The sequence below is a fragment of the Corvus cornix genome, chromosome 4 (genome assembly GCF_000738735.6).
Source record: "Corvus cornix cornix isolate S_Up_H32 chromosome 4, ASM73873v5, whole genome shotgun sequence".
In the NCBI taxonomy this organism is placed as follows: Eukaryota; Metazoa; Chordata; class Aves; order Passeriformes; family Corvidae; genus Corvus; species Corvus cornix.
Genome location: NC_046334.1, coordinates 18072185 through 18088727, shown reverse-complemented (window position 1 = coordinate 18088727; position 16543 = coordinate 18072185). Strand labels below are relative to the sequence as shown.

At 41.3% G+C, this 16543-nt stretch overlaps 1 long non-coding RNA gene across 1 annotated transcript in view; it reads right to left on the bottom strand.

The window, feature by feature from the left end:
• LOC104697215 overlaps positions 1-16543 on the bottom strand; it is a 477817-nt gene that overhangs the window by 345768 nt on the left and 115506 nt on the right. Inside the window, exons 11-13 of the long non-coding RNA XR_005601811.1 lie at positions 16269-16491; positions 15222-15550; positions 14589-14707 (exon numbers count right to left, since the gene is read on the bottom strand). This is a non-coding gene — a long non-coding RNA (uncharacterized LOC104697215). The remainder of the gene's footprint in view (positions 1-14588; positions 14708-15221; positions 15551-16268; positions 16492-16543) is intronic.

Below are 16543 nucleotides of genomic sequence, written 5' to 3'. Positions count from 1 at the left end.
TGTTGCTCATTAGTTTTCCATTAATGATAAAATTTCTGATTTCAATATTTAATACACCTCAGAGATCACAGCGCATAATTTAATGTGCAAGCAGATAATTTGCTGATCAAGGTACATGCTTCACATTAAGGCAAATTGTTGCACACTTTGCTGATTAACACGCACACACACAGGCACATATGAGCAAACCCTATCGCTCTCTTCTCCCAGCAAAGCATTGTCCTCTTGGAGTTCAGTAGGCAGCTGAACCCTCTACATCTCATTCCTTTTACATGCATGTATAAAAGCTCTGTCTTTTATACTTGAGCTATTTTCCATCCTTTCCTTGCACATACACCATTTCAGGACACCCTTGGCAATGGTAAAGTAGCCCATGTTGAGGTTGCTGTGTCACATGCCTCCCAGTATTCTCTCAGCAGTTTACAGGTCTATACCTGAATCTACTCCTTGCCTGGAATTTTAGGCATGGAGAGCAGTGACTTGGGCAGGAACTATGCTTTGGGGATTTCTACACTTTCATAGTCAAGCATAAAGGCACCTGGATAAATGGTAGATACAAGTTGCTTTCAAACCAGTGTATTCAAGACTTTGTGGAAATGAACACGAACATCACTGTGAGTTTGACTAGGACAGAATTCCAGGTAAAAACCAGAGACATCAATTCAAAACCCTCACTTTGCTCCAGGGAGCAGCAAAACCCAGGTAGCAAACCTCGCAATAATTCAAAAACTAGAAGGATAATTTTTCACTTTCCTGCTCTATTAATTCACATGTTTTATTTTTAGGGTGAGGGAACAGTTTAGTCAATGGACAAGTGCTCCTAACCACTCAACAAAACACAGGGGAAGGAAGCAGGCTGGGGCAGCTACTCCTGAGTTATAGCCCAGGAGCATTTCAATAGATCTCACTACTATTATCTGGGCTATATAACTTACAACTGCTGCTGATCGGGGTGATAAACATCCAGACCAATTTTATTTACACTGTAAAAATTGTCACTGTAAGAATATCAGCAAGCTCTGGAAGTCCAAATAAAAGGCTAAGTTATTCCTGGAGATAGCATCCCTCCCTCTAAAAACAAGGATTAGACATCATAAGGTTTATGCTGAAACCATTCCGCAACATTTTGCCTGATCACTACCCATTAACATGCAGCTAAGCCCCTGTGAACCACTTAGCAAATTTTCCCCCCAAGTACGAATTTATCAAGCCCTCCGTATGCCTGAGATCTCAGAAGGTACCAGCAACTTGAAGAGGTTTTTATATTTCCTCTTTATCTTCAAGCTCAGTCAAATTAATAGGAATATATTGGCTCAGCCAATCACACAGGCAGAAATCGAGCTAGCTATTAATGATTTTAAACAGCAGCAGCCCCCAGGCTAGAAGAGCTCCCAGTGGAGTACTGCTCCAAGTTTTAGCAGAAGCTAAACTTTTTGTAAATGTTTCACAAACTTTTCTTTTTTACCCCTTCACTACCAATTCCCCCACAAATGCTCTCTGTGGGCTTCAGTATTCCTTACCTTTTGTCTGTGTGCAAAGTGACTCATCTCACAGAATCACAGACAAATTGTCCCTTTTCCTTCTTTCTTTTAAGATATTTGGGAAACTTTTCTCTCCTGAGGATAGCTATAACTGAATGTTCTTCACACATGATTTCATGTGACTATTAATCATGACAGGCTTTGTCCTTTTATTATCACAGCAGTTAAACTTACTCTCCTCTCAAAGCCAAAGAAAGGCAATCTGTGTGCAGGAGAAGAGAGGAGACCCTGGCCACTCAGCAAGTATAAGAATAAACAAAGGAGGGGGAATCCAATTCCAAAACCCACGGACAGGTTTTCAAAATCTTATTAGTCTGGATATTTCCTTTGTTTGCCATCTAATTTTGGGTCAGACTGGGGGAAGAGATCTGTCGTTCTTTGTTTCACCTGCTGAATTTAATATGCTGACAGTGCTGGGAAGCCGGGCCCAGGCTCCCCCACACCCTGCCAGCAGAGCATCCTACCCACCGCCTTACAAAGTCAGGTCCTTGTGTGTGGCCCTCCCCTTCCCTTCTCTCCCCTCTCCTTCCAGTCACTCCTGAGGATTTTGCTGTGCCATGGCATCGCTGTGACACCAGAGTATGTTCCTGCTCTGCCTCGTAATTTCTGGGAGGGGAGAATCCTCCCTGTCTTGCTCTGACTGCTTTGGGTCAGGAGTTTCTCTCTTACTAGTAGCACATTAACAGAAAAGTTGTATTTTCTAAAGCAAGACTACAATCAGTGCTCCTATAGCAGGGGATCTTCACATACACCTCAACACTCATTTATTTGTGTAGGTCAAGCACCCAGATTCAGCTGCCACTGAAGGAAATGTGCCTGGGGAGGCACATGCCTTGGAACCTAGGATGGAAGAGACAGGGAGGCACAAACTTACATCTGAAGGCAAATCTTGCTAGAGCACTCCAGGCACACACATGCTTCTGCCCTGCAAAAACAGCAAGATTAGAAAGCCCATAGATCCCAAATCTTACCTGAGTTTCCTGCACTCAACCATTATAGCTGCGGAGGCAACAACCTTTACCTACTTCAGGAGTGGTGAAGGGGTTCTGATAAGCTCAGTTACACTTCAGAGCAATGCATCTCCGGCCAGTCCTTCCTGGTTATCTGTAATGTATTACGAAGATAATTTCCTCTAACATGCTTCAAGAATTGATGGAGGTACCTGCATTAAGAGCTTCAGCTCCCTCTACCCTCTGTAGATTGAGGGTTGCTCCAGCCCAGTAAATCCCATGGATACATGTGCTGCATTCTTCCCACAATTTGCACAACTGAAAGAACCTCTCTCACTTATTAGTAGTGGCTTTATGTCCCTCCTACTAGGATGGTAGAATCAGAAAAGTAACTGTCCCACAACAGCCATCAAGTTCTCAAAACCAAAGTCCAGATCCATCCAAATATTCAGGCATCTACTTTCCACTCAGTCAGCAACAGACTCTCATTCCTACAGGAGATGGAGGGCACTGAAGCACAACGGTGTAGCCAGCCATTGTTCTGAGCTATCCCTCCCTCCAGCTGTGCCAGCTTAAGTTCAGTGCTTTGCAGGTGTCTGTACAGCAGCAGTCTTCCAACTAAGCCACTCTCCAAACCTCTTAAAGTCAGAGATTTTAGGTTTTGAAACCTTAAACGCAAAAAGTGCACTTCACAACAGCTCCTGTGGGTATTATAAGGAGCAAAAAATGCTTTTAAGCACTCTTAAGAGAGAAGAAAATGACAATGAAATTGAGAGGAAATGGAGAAAAAGATAATCATGCCACAAGTTGCTGCTCTCATCTCTCAGCTACTTCCAAGGCAGCAAGAACTCAGGCAGCCGGCAACAGCTGCCACCCTATTAAACTTAACAATTTACAGGTGCTCGGAGGGAGCACTTGCGTGCAATTAGCCGAGCAAATTCACTTACTTCGAGATGCAGGGCCTCCTTGGCTGCTGCAGTTTGGCTGTGCTCTGCTAGCTCTGCCAAGTGGAGGACTGCCAAGTTCCTCCCGACGAGGGGCTGGCGTGCAAGTGCTGTGTGAGCTGGGAAAGCCTTGCTCTGCACCAGGATCCTGCGAGGGGTTTTACAGCTGTACGGGAAAGTATAATGGGCTTTCCTCATTCTGCAACTGCTCTCTGCCCATGGAGGGGACTGGTGCTGTCCATTAGGCCTGTAGGACAGACAGCAGCCCTGCAGCTGGGCAAGGAACCTGCTGCCACTCTGGCCTTCACCCCCAAAGCCTTCCATCTCACCATCTTCTTCCATTCCTATTATAATGGCCTCTGCTTGCTTCTATTACTCGACAAAAATGTTACTCAATAGCAATAAGTGTTGTCTAGCCAAGCCACAGCTACAGTGAGGCCACATATTATCAATTCTTTGCTTACTCAAGCTGGAAAGAAACATGGGTAGTTTGCTGAACACGGTCCTCTTCAACTCAGTGGAACTGCTTGCATTTAGTCCTTCCTGATGAAATTCCGTCCGAGTGATTTAGGAATCAGACAAAAGAAAGCTGGGATGATTGCTTCCACTGTGGAATAAATAAATAAGAACACTTCATGATATGGTGTCTCTCTTTGTGCTGTTCTTTCTCTTCCAGTTAATCACATTATTACAAATTAGGGAGTTTCTCCTGCTGTTACAAAGGTGTACTCTAACACATACAAAGGAAATAAACAAAGTGTTTTGCTTCAGATCTCAGCTGCAGTCAATTTATTCTTTGAGCCTCTTAACTTAAAAACCATAAGACTTTGGTGTCTTTGCCAGTATCAAAGTCACACAGAAACTGAAACAGCCCCTGCTTGCATCCACTCAAATTCAGTAACACCGCTGCTCTCATTTTGCAAAGACCTGAAAATACTTCTGTATTCTCTTTGTTTCTACCTGCTTCTTTATTCCCATCTTCCAATTAAACAGCAGAAAAATTCAAAGTTCCTTCTAATTGAGGGTAATCCAAAATGAAAGCTGACTTGAAGGCTGAAATCAAAGAGCTGAATAGGATATTTTTACTTACACCAAACAGTCCCACAAAAGCATCTAGGAGAGAATGATACCTTTCCTCCATAAAAGCCAGGGTCATACTAGCTGTGTAGGAAAAAGCCACAGAGCACAGTGCAATAAAAAATGTTGGAGTATAATCCTCAGCTACTGCAAATTGGCATCTTACTCTTTGGTAAGTGACAATGTCCCCAGTGCTCAGAAGTGTCCTTTTCCTCTGAGAATTCCTCAGGTAGGGCAAGAGTGGCACCTGAGATTAAGATGAGAGGGACTGATGTTAGAAATGCCCCTCTAAATCAATGTTTTATTTAACATGATAATTAGAACAAATATCACAGAGACTTTGGATGATGACACAAATTAAAACCAGCCTAGAAGCACTTAAATTTAATGCTTAAAACTGTCAGCACTCAGGGAACTGGCTATGATGCTGTTTTGAAGGTCTTGTTGGCACCTTTAGGAGGAGCCTGGTTCTTGGTCTCTGTGCAGTGGTGATTGCCTCAAGGTACAGTAGGTCCCAAGGGCAAATACCTCTCTGAAGCCACCAGGGACATGGGCTGTTGACAACAGCAGAACCCCCTGCCAATCCATAAAGAGACAAAATTAAGAATTTCTTCTCCCTCAGCTTCTACAAACTATGAAGAGGAGATGACCAAGAAGTAGGTGCCTTCATTAGACCCCTGAAGATACTGGATGGATCCAGATGATGTGTGTGGGAACTGCTAAATTTAGCAGTAATGCTGCCTGGCTGTGTGGCTGTGAAATAACAGGAGAGCAACAAAGAGTGAAGAATTTTGCCCTTTCTGCTATGACTTGCTCAAAGAACTTTGGACTGCCTTAGCCACGGCAAGCAGTCAGTCACATACTGCAAGAGCACCTTTATGTGTTCCAGCTCTATTTATTATGAGATCCAAAAATCAGATGATGGTTTCTCATATTGTAACTCTTAACTGAGTGGTAACCCTGCAGCTTCACCTTCTATTTTCATTCTAGCTACTGTTTATTGCTAGAATCCCAGCAAAACCCCCTTGCTTTATGACACACCAATTCATACCTAGATTAAGGTATTACAGAAAGATAAGAACCATTGAGAGATGTGTTGGCTTAGTCACCCAGTAAAGAACCTTTACACCAGCTGGGCATCATGCCCTTATCAGATCGTGCCTTATGCATTGTATTCCCTAGTCTGCAAGTGCCTTTCTGGGATCAATTAGAAGCAGCATTAGAGGCAAGAAAAAATCCTTACTGAGGAATTTCATCACTAGAAGGATTTCTTGGCTGCAAACCAGCTAGGTTGTTAAAAACCAGGTATGCTTCAAGGAGAGCAGCAACTCATATTATTTGAGCAGACACCCTCCTAAACTCAACTGGGCACTGCAGCTTATTCCAGAGCACTCAATCCATGATCCAACTTCTGTGCAAATATCAGAGAGCCAGGAGAGGGTGCTCAACAATAAGCAGAAGATCCTGTACGCTGATCAGGCCCTGGGAACAGGGACACTTGCGCACAGCCACTGACATGGAACTGCCAGAACCAACGTGAAGAACAGAGAACTTCTTAATTAATATTTTAAAATTTTCAAAGGTATTTTAATCTAGCCCTTTAAAAAACATTTTTGAATACAGACGAATCCACTGGATAAGATTTTTAAAATGTGGGATTCTGCCTGCTGGACTTTAAGCATAAGGAATTAAGATTTCATCCAAATCCCGTGTGTTCTGCCAGGAAAGGCTATGAAAGTCTCCAGTCAGTCCACAGAAAACATCAAGCATGGAGATCTTGAGGAGTCTGAGTTAGAGGAATTTGTGCTTAACTTGCTTGGACAAAAATATTATGTCCTAATGCCCAACAGTACTGAGATGCTCAAGGTTTTTTGGTCAAGCAAAATTTTCACTGCTTTTCTTTTTCCAATTTTGAAAAAATGGATGCTAACTGGAATAAATCTATGGTTTTCAACATTTGATAAATAAGGTGGTGCTTTTTCAGTATGGGAAATATCACCTTTTTGTAGGGAGTTTTTAAAATAGAGAAAAAACCCCCAAATATTGCTTTTGACATTGAAATATTCAATTAGAAGTAACTATGACTATTATAATCAATGTCTTTAAAAATTGTTCTTCAGCAAGAAAGGCAGAACCTTAGGTGTCCACTCAGCTCCTGCAGGAGGCAGGCAGGAACCAGGACTCCAAGTAAAGGTTTTGCCTCTGCAATGTTGATCTGTGAGGTTGAGCGGGATGGGAATCTGGAGCTATGGATTTGCTGATGACACATCCTTTATCTTGTTAAGTGCAAAGGTTATTTTGCAGTCTGTGCTGTTTCTAGCACAAAAAACTGCGTGGGATTACATTTGCCATAGCAGAATAAGAAGGGGAAAAAAAACACCAAAGGAGTTGTGAAGTTATCAATTAAATTTGAAGCAGGAGTTTTTCATGGAGTCTGCTGTCACAGCTGCCTAAATTGGAAAACGGTGAAAATTCAGACTCTCTGGACTGAGTAAATTACTATAATTTGGATTTAAATGACACAGGAATCAAAAGTTGACTCTCTTTTCTGATTCCATAGCCCTGCTTTTCCTCATTGTTTCTTCTTGAGCCTCCTGCTGTTTATAAAATTGAAAAATCAAGCGGAGCTGAATGTCCAAGGTCTTCACTATGATTGAATCTCTTTCTGTGCATGTGATTGACAGCAACAGAAAAGAATGTTTTCCTTAGCTAACAAACCCTCACTTTGGCTTCATTTCATCTGCCTTTGCATGGGATCATTCAGCCCTAGAAAAGAACACTACTGGGAATGACCTACTTGTTGGTAACCTCCTAGTAACTCGGACAGATATTCAAATCAGTTCTGCCAGAGAAGCGACGGAAGAGTTTAATCTATGATACTTGCAAGGTAGCCTTTTGCAGCTCTGGAAAATGGCAAAACACCTCTTGAACCTAACTGGCAAAGTCCCTGTGTGAGGTTAAAAGTCCTTGCTCACTTTATTGTCTGTGCAGGGGATGACACTGATCCACATAGACATTGTTTCCAACAGCAGTTTTAAGTCACTGTAACTTTCAAGCCCTCTGTGGCATTATCACTGTTTTATTTGCATGTGTGGAAGAAGGGAGGCAGATGCTATCTGTGCACTGAACAGCATCCACCTTCACAGAATCTCATCTAATGACTTTTGAAGCCAGATACTGCAAAAGCTCGTGTCTGTACCAGACTATTTTAAACAGCATAAATAAGACCCAGAGGTGAGACAAGTTCCTGTTACATATGCTAACCAACCAGTATCTCCCAATTAAACCAGCTAAGGGTAAAAAACAAGGACAAAACCCAGAACCTAACACAAAAAAAGCCCCAACCAACTCCAAACTCCAAAACCCAGGAATACTGCATTCTCTTTTGTCTCTATCATTTTTACTTAAGGGATCTCAGCTGATATTACTGCTTAGTGCTTTAGGAGATCTGGCTATTTAAACCTTTGCATATGAACTTCCTCATACATGCTGAAATATAACCCTGTAAAGATACTGGTGCTGGAATGAAAGGCTGATTTCCACAGAGAAACATTATTATGCCTTATTCAGAGATAACAGAGATATCTCTGGGCTAACAGTGCATACAAGGCAGCACAGTTATACTGGAAACCAAAGGAGGCAGAGCTCCCTTTGCTTTTGCAGCCCAGCAGCCAGGCAAAGGACTTGCAAACTCTGAGGAAGAGGGAACTGAAGGTCAACCACCCATTTTTTTTCTCTGAAGATTAGCCAGAAACAATTAGTTCAAATTACAGTCAATGCTTGAGAAAAGTTGGAGAAGATGAGGGGAAATATTAATAGCGAGGCTGTATTTCAGCACCTGCTCTTCTTTTGCCTCAGGTGTGTTTTACTGGGCCAAATGCTATGGTGTGAGAAAGTCCATGAGAACACAAGGCCATGCAAGGTCAGAAATGTGAAAGCACAGAGTGCAATTTTTGAGTTGGGGAGAGTAAGCACTACAGAGTGTGAACATGAAAAATACTGACAGGGAAAGATGGTGGTGGTGGTAATACAAGAAGACTCAGGGAATGGAAACTCTGCAACATCAGGAATCAACTCTGGTCCAAGGAATAATGGAAGATGATGTCCCCATCCTATGACTTGGCCAGTAAAGACTTTGGGTGTTTAATTGGAGTACTGAATGGTTTAATGCTCAGACTGAATAGTTCTATAAGGTGCATTAGCCTATAAGGAATGCTTTATATTTCTCACTTTTGCATATCCTATATGTATGCAGAGTAACCCAGAGAATGACAATTATGACGTGTAAGAGGATTACCTACAAATATAATGGAAAATTCACAAAAATGTGGTTGATTAATAAATAGCACATTCTAGATTTCTTGCTAATCTTCAGATTTAATCAGATAGCAACTAGTTAGCTCTGTATTTTCTCCCTGGCATAAGGCTGGATCAGTACTAGATGGATATTTGCCATCTGTTCTCAAAATCTCAGAAGATCATCTTAAATACTCAGGTCAACAGGATCCTTACCTTGTTTCTAATGCTGACAACCACAGTCCTTTGATGAAGAGCTTTAATTGAATTAGATGCTTCAGCAGTCACTGATTCATCATTCTAGTTCTCAGTGCAACTGAGATGAAAAATCTGCACGTTTCCAGTCCTTCAGAGGTGGCCTTACTAGGACGAGGATTCTGTCCATCTCAGAAGCTATTAAAGATACCAACATCGTGGCACTGAATCATTTTTATGTGACTGCTGGCACACTAGCCTGAATTAGGGCTGTATTTACATAAATCAGAGTGGTAATGGTCTTCTCTGCCTTTTTTTGGGGTTTTTTTTTGGGTTTTTTTTGGTGGGTTTTTTTTTGGTTTTTTTTGTTGTTTTTTAGTTAAAAAAAGGGAGAGGGAGTGAAAGAAAGAAGAGAGATGTTGAAAAAAATAGGAGCTGCAGTGCCATTCAATGGAATAATTTTGTGCTGCTACAAATCAGTGTTTAACCACTAATGACAAGCTATGGATATATATACAAACAGCCCTAATAAAAAACCCCCCAAATCTATTTCAATCACAGTAAAGCTACCAATGCTACCAATTGAATCATAAAGGCTTTCAGCCTTAATTTGTAATGCTGAACTCATTACTCATGAGTGCTCTGCTCTTCCTATTGTCTTATAATTGTGTTTCTGGGGTAGCTTTCAGGTTTGGGCACACCATGGCCAGGTCCTTCAAAGACGACTCAAAGATCAAACTGAGAGTGAAATTTTCTCTCCTTTTCTCTTTACACATGCTAAAAAAAAAATCCAAAACGGGGCTTGCTCTTGTTTCTTTTTCAAGGGAGGATAGTCTCCAGCAGTCCCACCTGGGAACAATCAAATCCCAGCCACCAAAACTCCCCACTTAGGTATCTGAAAGCAGATGCGCTGGGCACTGAGCCATTTCCAGCTCTGGCCCTCCACCAACTGCAGGGCTATTCATGGCAATATGATTCATAACAATAAACGTTTTTGAAGTGCTTCTCATTAAATTACGGGCACAAGCTGATGGTAATTCCTCCGTGATGTGGAACAAGGCTTTGCAATGCTGGGAGCCTGCTAAGTGCAGAGCAGAGGAACACGCAGGCTTCACACAGATTTTTGTGGCAAACTCCATGCCTTGTTTCCCACAGCAAGACCCTGAGGCAACTTGTGAGAATCATGAGTCTGGGGGCTGAGGTACAGGATCATTCCTCTGAACTTGTACCTAAAATTCTGCCCCTTCTCTGCATGCTTTTCTGTGAAAACAAAAAAAAGCTCCAACAAACATTAGGCCCCTAAATCCCTCTGGTTTTGGCATTTTCAGTGAGAATAAACAAGGAAGACACTATTTGCCACAGGCTCATGGAAATGAAGTGCAGAATTCCTTTCCCCTTCATCATGCCTTAGTCCTCTGCACTCAATAAAGCTCTATTTCAAGATCTTGCTATAGACATAAATGCTCAGACTCATAGCATCTTTAGAGGGATGTGAAATAATATATGTTCACATGAAAACCTCTAAATTCCTCCACTGCAAGGAGTTTTATAGCTTGCAAGTATGGTACTATTATACACTGCATGTCATACCAGGATACCAGAGTTTGAAGTGTTGCTACCAGCCTCGTCTAGCATAACATATTGGCCCTTAATCTGGTTCCCCCATGAGGAGCCCTACTATCATGTCCACATGTAATCAGACCTGTGCAGCTGCCTACATGTTCTTTTTAATTGGATTGAAGTTAATCACAGCAGGATTAATTTGAAGAGATCAAGGAAACAGAGTGATATTTTGTGGAAAGCAGATGGTTTCTTCTGGATGGAATAAAGCTCTGAAAGCCATAGGAGGTGTTTAACTTCTCAGGTTTACCAAGATTAAAAGCTCAGGGATTCTGTAACTTAAATATATTATATATTTAATCACATTTATGCCATGTCAGGGAAAGAAACCTTTGGAAACTAACTGTGTGGTTTTCAAAAGGAAGGGGCTTACTGACAGATACTGGCATCTGACGATCATCCAACACTCCTCTGAAGGGAGAAATGAAAACATGTGTCCAACACTGACATAATTATTCCCAAGCAAACTAAAGTTAAGCACTATTGTTTCCATGAGAACCTAGGGCATCCTGCCTCTCCAAATGGCATAACATGTGTCATTGTAAAAATTAATCATAATCAATAGACTGGTAGTTCAGCACTGACTTTTTTCAGAGTTTTTGTGAAGGAATCTTGTATCAAAGCACGGACTAAATACACATTAGGTAACTAAAACTTAACCACCTAACATCTTGGGCACTTTTAAAATCTGGACTTAAAAAAGTTAAAGCACACTTGAAGCATAATTTCATTAACAAGCTGCAATTCTTTTTGCATCTCTTACACATGCACATAAAATACATTGGCACATTCCCATGCTCAAACACTCACAGACATCCTGATTTCTCTACAAGCTCAGACCTTGCTGAAGCACCATAATTTGCATAATTTGTATGTGACATACATGTTAAGCAGGAAAGAAGCATGTCACTACAATGAGGATATAAACTAGATGAAACTGAGCCAGGAACAGCCACAGCCAGTCAGCAGAGAAAGGGAAATGGGAGTCTAGGGAAAACACATGCAAGTGTGTCCCTCAGGTATCAGAAAGGAGCAAGCTTTCCAAACTTTAATTTCTAAGAGCATGGAACAGCAATGATTACTCAGCTAGATTTGCCCTTTGAAAACAGAATCTTGACTTACTTACTTACTAAAGTCTGCCCACTTTAATGATACCCAATGATCTTGTGTAGGGCTATTAAATAACATACATCGCTAATATTAGCAGGGTCAGAATACCATTAGGGTGAAATGCATTCCTTCATCCGAAACTTCTAATCAGAGCTTCCATATGATACAAGAAACTTTCCTACAGATGTGTCTCCTCATCTTTCACTTACATGAAGTACTACAGCCTCCATTATCATAGTACTTAGGAGCCTCACAAATGACCACAATTTTTCTTAAAAATAAAAGTAATAAAAAAAAAAAGGCCTGAGGTCTGTAGGCAGTATTCCCTATTTAGAGCCAAGAAATAGAGAGTTGAAATGCCAGTGCCAGAGCAGATCCTCACCTCTTTCTGCACCTCCAAAACAGAAGAAGGTGGAAGAACAACAGACTCTGGAAAAAGTAAAATGGAAAGTCACTTGTACAGAAGGTGGCACAGCATCAGGACCAGCAGGTTACTTCTGTGCACCCAAAGGTTTGCAGTGCACACTCTACTTAAAACTTTACACAGAGAAGGCTACAAGAAGAATGAAATCATTAAGATGTATTTTAATCTGCTTTAAACATAACATAACTATTCCTTTGCTATAAGCATGTCTCATTTAAACCCCGGGGTCTAGTTCTCCTCCCATTATATGCATTTATTAAACATTTCATAATCTGCTAGTGCTGAGAGGCAATTTAGGGCAGGACCTCATAGTGATTATCACTTAGTGCAAAGGAGCTTATTACTTTACACCCACACTCCAGAGCAGTCACTAGAGATATGCCAGAATTTATATCTGCTGAAAGTAAAGCTTTGTTATGGATATTAATAGATACACAATCATATTTTCCAGTTAGATTTACATAACTACAAACTTGTTCTATTGTAAAGTTTTGCTTTTCATCATGTGATTAAAGGTGATATACATGAAGCTGAAGGTAGTAACAACATTGTATATATTACCTTTTTGACAAACTAAGGGATGTGCTGCTAATAGCTAAGTGTACTTACTCTACAATTGTTATAAATTCTGCAGAAAAACCTTTGGTTATATTACTGTTTAATTACAAATATGGAGAAGAATAATTAGGTGATTACCTTGTAAGTAAAACATAATTACACAGTGAGGATAGAGATCACTTTGGGTTTATCCCACAAATGACAGCCCTTGTACTCACAGTGCACAGCTTAATTAATATGGGGGTACTAGGATCAGTAGCTAAAAAACAAGGTACTTCCACTTGCCCCTGGATACAAACAGCTACTTCAGCTGTGGGCAAAAATCCTGTCACTCCCACCTGCTCATAAGACTGCAAGCTCTCTGGGGCAGAGTGTAGTGTAGTATATACCTGTACTTTGCACAGCTCAAAAGCTGAAGACTCTGTAAATTGGCAGTTAAAACCTTCCTGGAATGGTATCTTTCCATATTTATGATTTCTTCTAAAATTATGGCCTACAAAATGTACCATTCGTGGTACGTTGAAACAAACTGGAGCTGCTACTAATGATGGTATTTCTCAGCAGATCTGCTTCTATTCAGGCTGCAGAATTTCTCAGGGGAGGATGAAAGAGTTAATTAGAAAAGAAGGATCAGAGTGAAAAAAAATAAGTTGAGTATAAATGAGTGATTAGGGGAAAAAATGAGAGATCAGTTTTATAAAGGGAATTGTATTTAAATGCCAACTTCCTGCAGCTGCCTGCATAATTCATGTAGTACCTCTAGCCCATACATGTCAGTTGATATCTGTACCTGTTTGAGGACATTAATCACACACCAGAAAAGTCAGCTATTGTATTAAAAAAAAGAATGGATAGATAATGAAAATAACAGGTACTGAGCAGGAAGAACATTGACTTTGATGCCAAGACACCACAGACATAGGTGGATGGAGAATCTGACCCTCATTTTGTACCAGAAACAAGTGGTGTCATTTTAGAGGACGTTATTTTACTGTGAAAAATTGAAATAAGTCAAATATAGCCTCTGGGCAAACTTTTTGTCTAATTTCAGTTTTAAAAAAAAAAAAACTAATTTGCAATTAATAACTTTTCAAAGTTGATTTTTCTGAGAAAAAAATCAAAGTACTTTCAAAAAGGAAGTTTCATAACATGAAAATAAGGCATCCATTGCAATTACAAGAAAAAAAAATTGAAAACATCCTTTTGATTTCTCAAAAGCTGTAAGAAAACCTTTGTGTTGAACAAAAAAAAAATCCCACTGAATTCAATGAACATTAAGTCACACCTTTTGGGACAGTCCTTGTATTCTAAGTGCTTCTACACCCACAGATGAGAAAAGAAAAGATAAAAATTATCTTTGTCATATTGCCAACTTCTTACTATCCACAACACTCCCATTTTATTTGTCAAATACAAGAGTTAGGGTGATTGGTAGCTACAAGTAGTGCCAGACCCAGAGCTACCTATACTGTCTGCAGCTTGGAAGTGGATACATGGCCTGGATACCCTGGGATGCTCCAGCCAGGGGTTATAGCCACTGTTCTCAGAGGGTGCAACTTGTCCTGCAGCACCCCAATCTGCTCATCAGTGCTCATCACTTGAATACACAAGAGAAAAACCAGCTCAGCCATTTTCTTGCATTGTACCTCGTTCCAGCACGGGTGGTTCTAAGCTGACAGACTTGAGGCTTCTTTTGCTGGAGACTGAATGCTTTTCCCAGAAAGGCAAAAAATACAAGTTGAATTCTGGCTCCTTAGCAAGCACTAGATGACCAAATTTGGCTTCCCCTTCCAGGCCACTTCCCATCTGCCTTCACTTCTTCTATGAGGACCTTTCAGAGTACCTCATTCCCTATTTTCCCTGTTGCATTTACCTCCTCAGAGTGGGAATACTCAGAAGCAGGTGTCTTTCACAGAGCTCTCCAGGTCCTTGCTCAGCTGCTTGTAAAATTTGCCCTGTCTCCTGTCCCCTGTGTGATGAGGACCAGGACCTCTGTACAAGAGCAAACACAATAGGACAGAGTAAGAACATTTAGCAGTCAGTTCTGCAAGCTGCAATAAGTTTCTTCCCCTAGATTGCTCCTTTTGTGTTAAGAGCTTGTCCTTTACACAGACAGTATAGAATTTCGCAGCTAATCAGAGTGCTAATGAAACTGTTGTTCTGTTAATAAAAATTTTTAGAAACTGGCAAAAAGGTAGCTTTACAAATGAGCCTTCCTGTTCAGCTAGGGCTGCCATTCAATTCAAGAGCAACAAAACAGCACTTCAGCAGTGCTTAAGCTTTATTACTTCAACAGTTCACTTCTTTCTCCCCAGGATCATAAACCAATTAGAAACATTACAGGAATTTACCAAGAACAACCAAGTCAATCCTATGGTTATTACTATAATAAAGTCACAGCTAAGGAGCCCAAACCGCAGCTGGGAATGCAGCCTGCTGTGCCATGGACTGCCCAGCACACAGCAAGGGTCCCCACTTCTGACAGCCCACACCTGGTGGGACTCACCTGTGCCTGGTGGTGCTGACCACGGAGCCCCCACACCAGGATGCAGGGCAGCCACATCACACAGGGTCTCTGCCAGCCCATCCAAGGCAGTGCTGGAGATGCAGTACCCCTGCTTGGGGTGCTGGTGTTTTCAGTCTCCCAAGGAGGAACTGGGTCCTTCAAGGAATTTCTGTTGGTGTTGACACCAAAATCATCACAGCCACAGGTATGAGGCAGCAAAGACAGCAAGGGAGAAATGAAATTGAAGAATTTGCATTTTCACTGTGACTGCAAAGTCCCTGGTGATTCCCTGAAGAAATGAGGCTCCGCGATGGGAATTGCTCCCTTGTCTAAAGGTGAGAAAATTATTTTGGTGAATATCACAGCTGCACAAAGCCCAGCATCTTAATATTTAAAAACACAGGGGAGTAAGGGAGAAGAAAAAAGAAGGATGGAAAACCAGGAAATGAAAAGGCTGAGTAACCACAGAGAAAACAAAGAGCAGATGAGGGCAGCAGAAAATCTGACAATCAGTTTATGGCAAAGTGATTATCAGTGACTCTCTATTTTTTAGGGGATTGGGGATTGTTTAAAATGCATTGCCTGGTTTTGCTAATACCCCAGAAATTTCCTCCATCTTTCTGCCCTTGAGGCCAGAGAGGCCCTGGGCACTGACAGAAAAGCCCATCTTTGTCCCACAAAGCAAAGCTCTCTCATTGCCAACACGGCTCCAGCGAAATCTCTTTGCTAGAGGAGTTGGCCAGAACACTCAGGCCACCTGGACAGCAAGCTTTGCTGAGACTTTGACATCTGTGGTATGTCAACCTCGGGCAGCATGCATGTAGGACCTGGGAAATCCTATTCATAGCCTGGCTCCTGTGACAGCTACTCATGACGCATTTAGTAATCAAGGGACTGCATGTCCTATCAAAGTCCTTTGGCAAAGAAAAACAGAATTTGCACTTGGTATTATTTCAGATGTGAAGTTATAAGCTGCTTTTGTTCAGTATTAAGTAAATAGTTAAGGACAAAGCAGTTTTTAACAAAAAGAGGTAGCGAGATACTCACGGATTAGTTTTGCACTTCAGCAAGCCTCAAAGAATTGTCTATAATATCTCCCCATTCTCAGGATGTAACTTTTTCTTTTCAATGAGCCTGTCACCTCCTGTCAGCATCCCCTCTGCCTTCCTTCATCCTCTTAATTAATGACTGTGAGCTCTGCCTTTGTTCTCTCCATTCGGCTTTAAGCTAGAGAAATTAAATCGAAGGAATCCTCCAGAAGGCTTTGTACCTGCACATGAAGGTGTCATAAATAGCTTGTTAATGATTTGAGAAGTGACTAA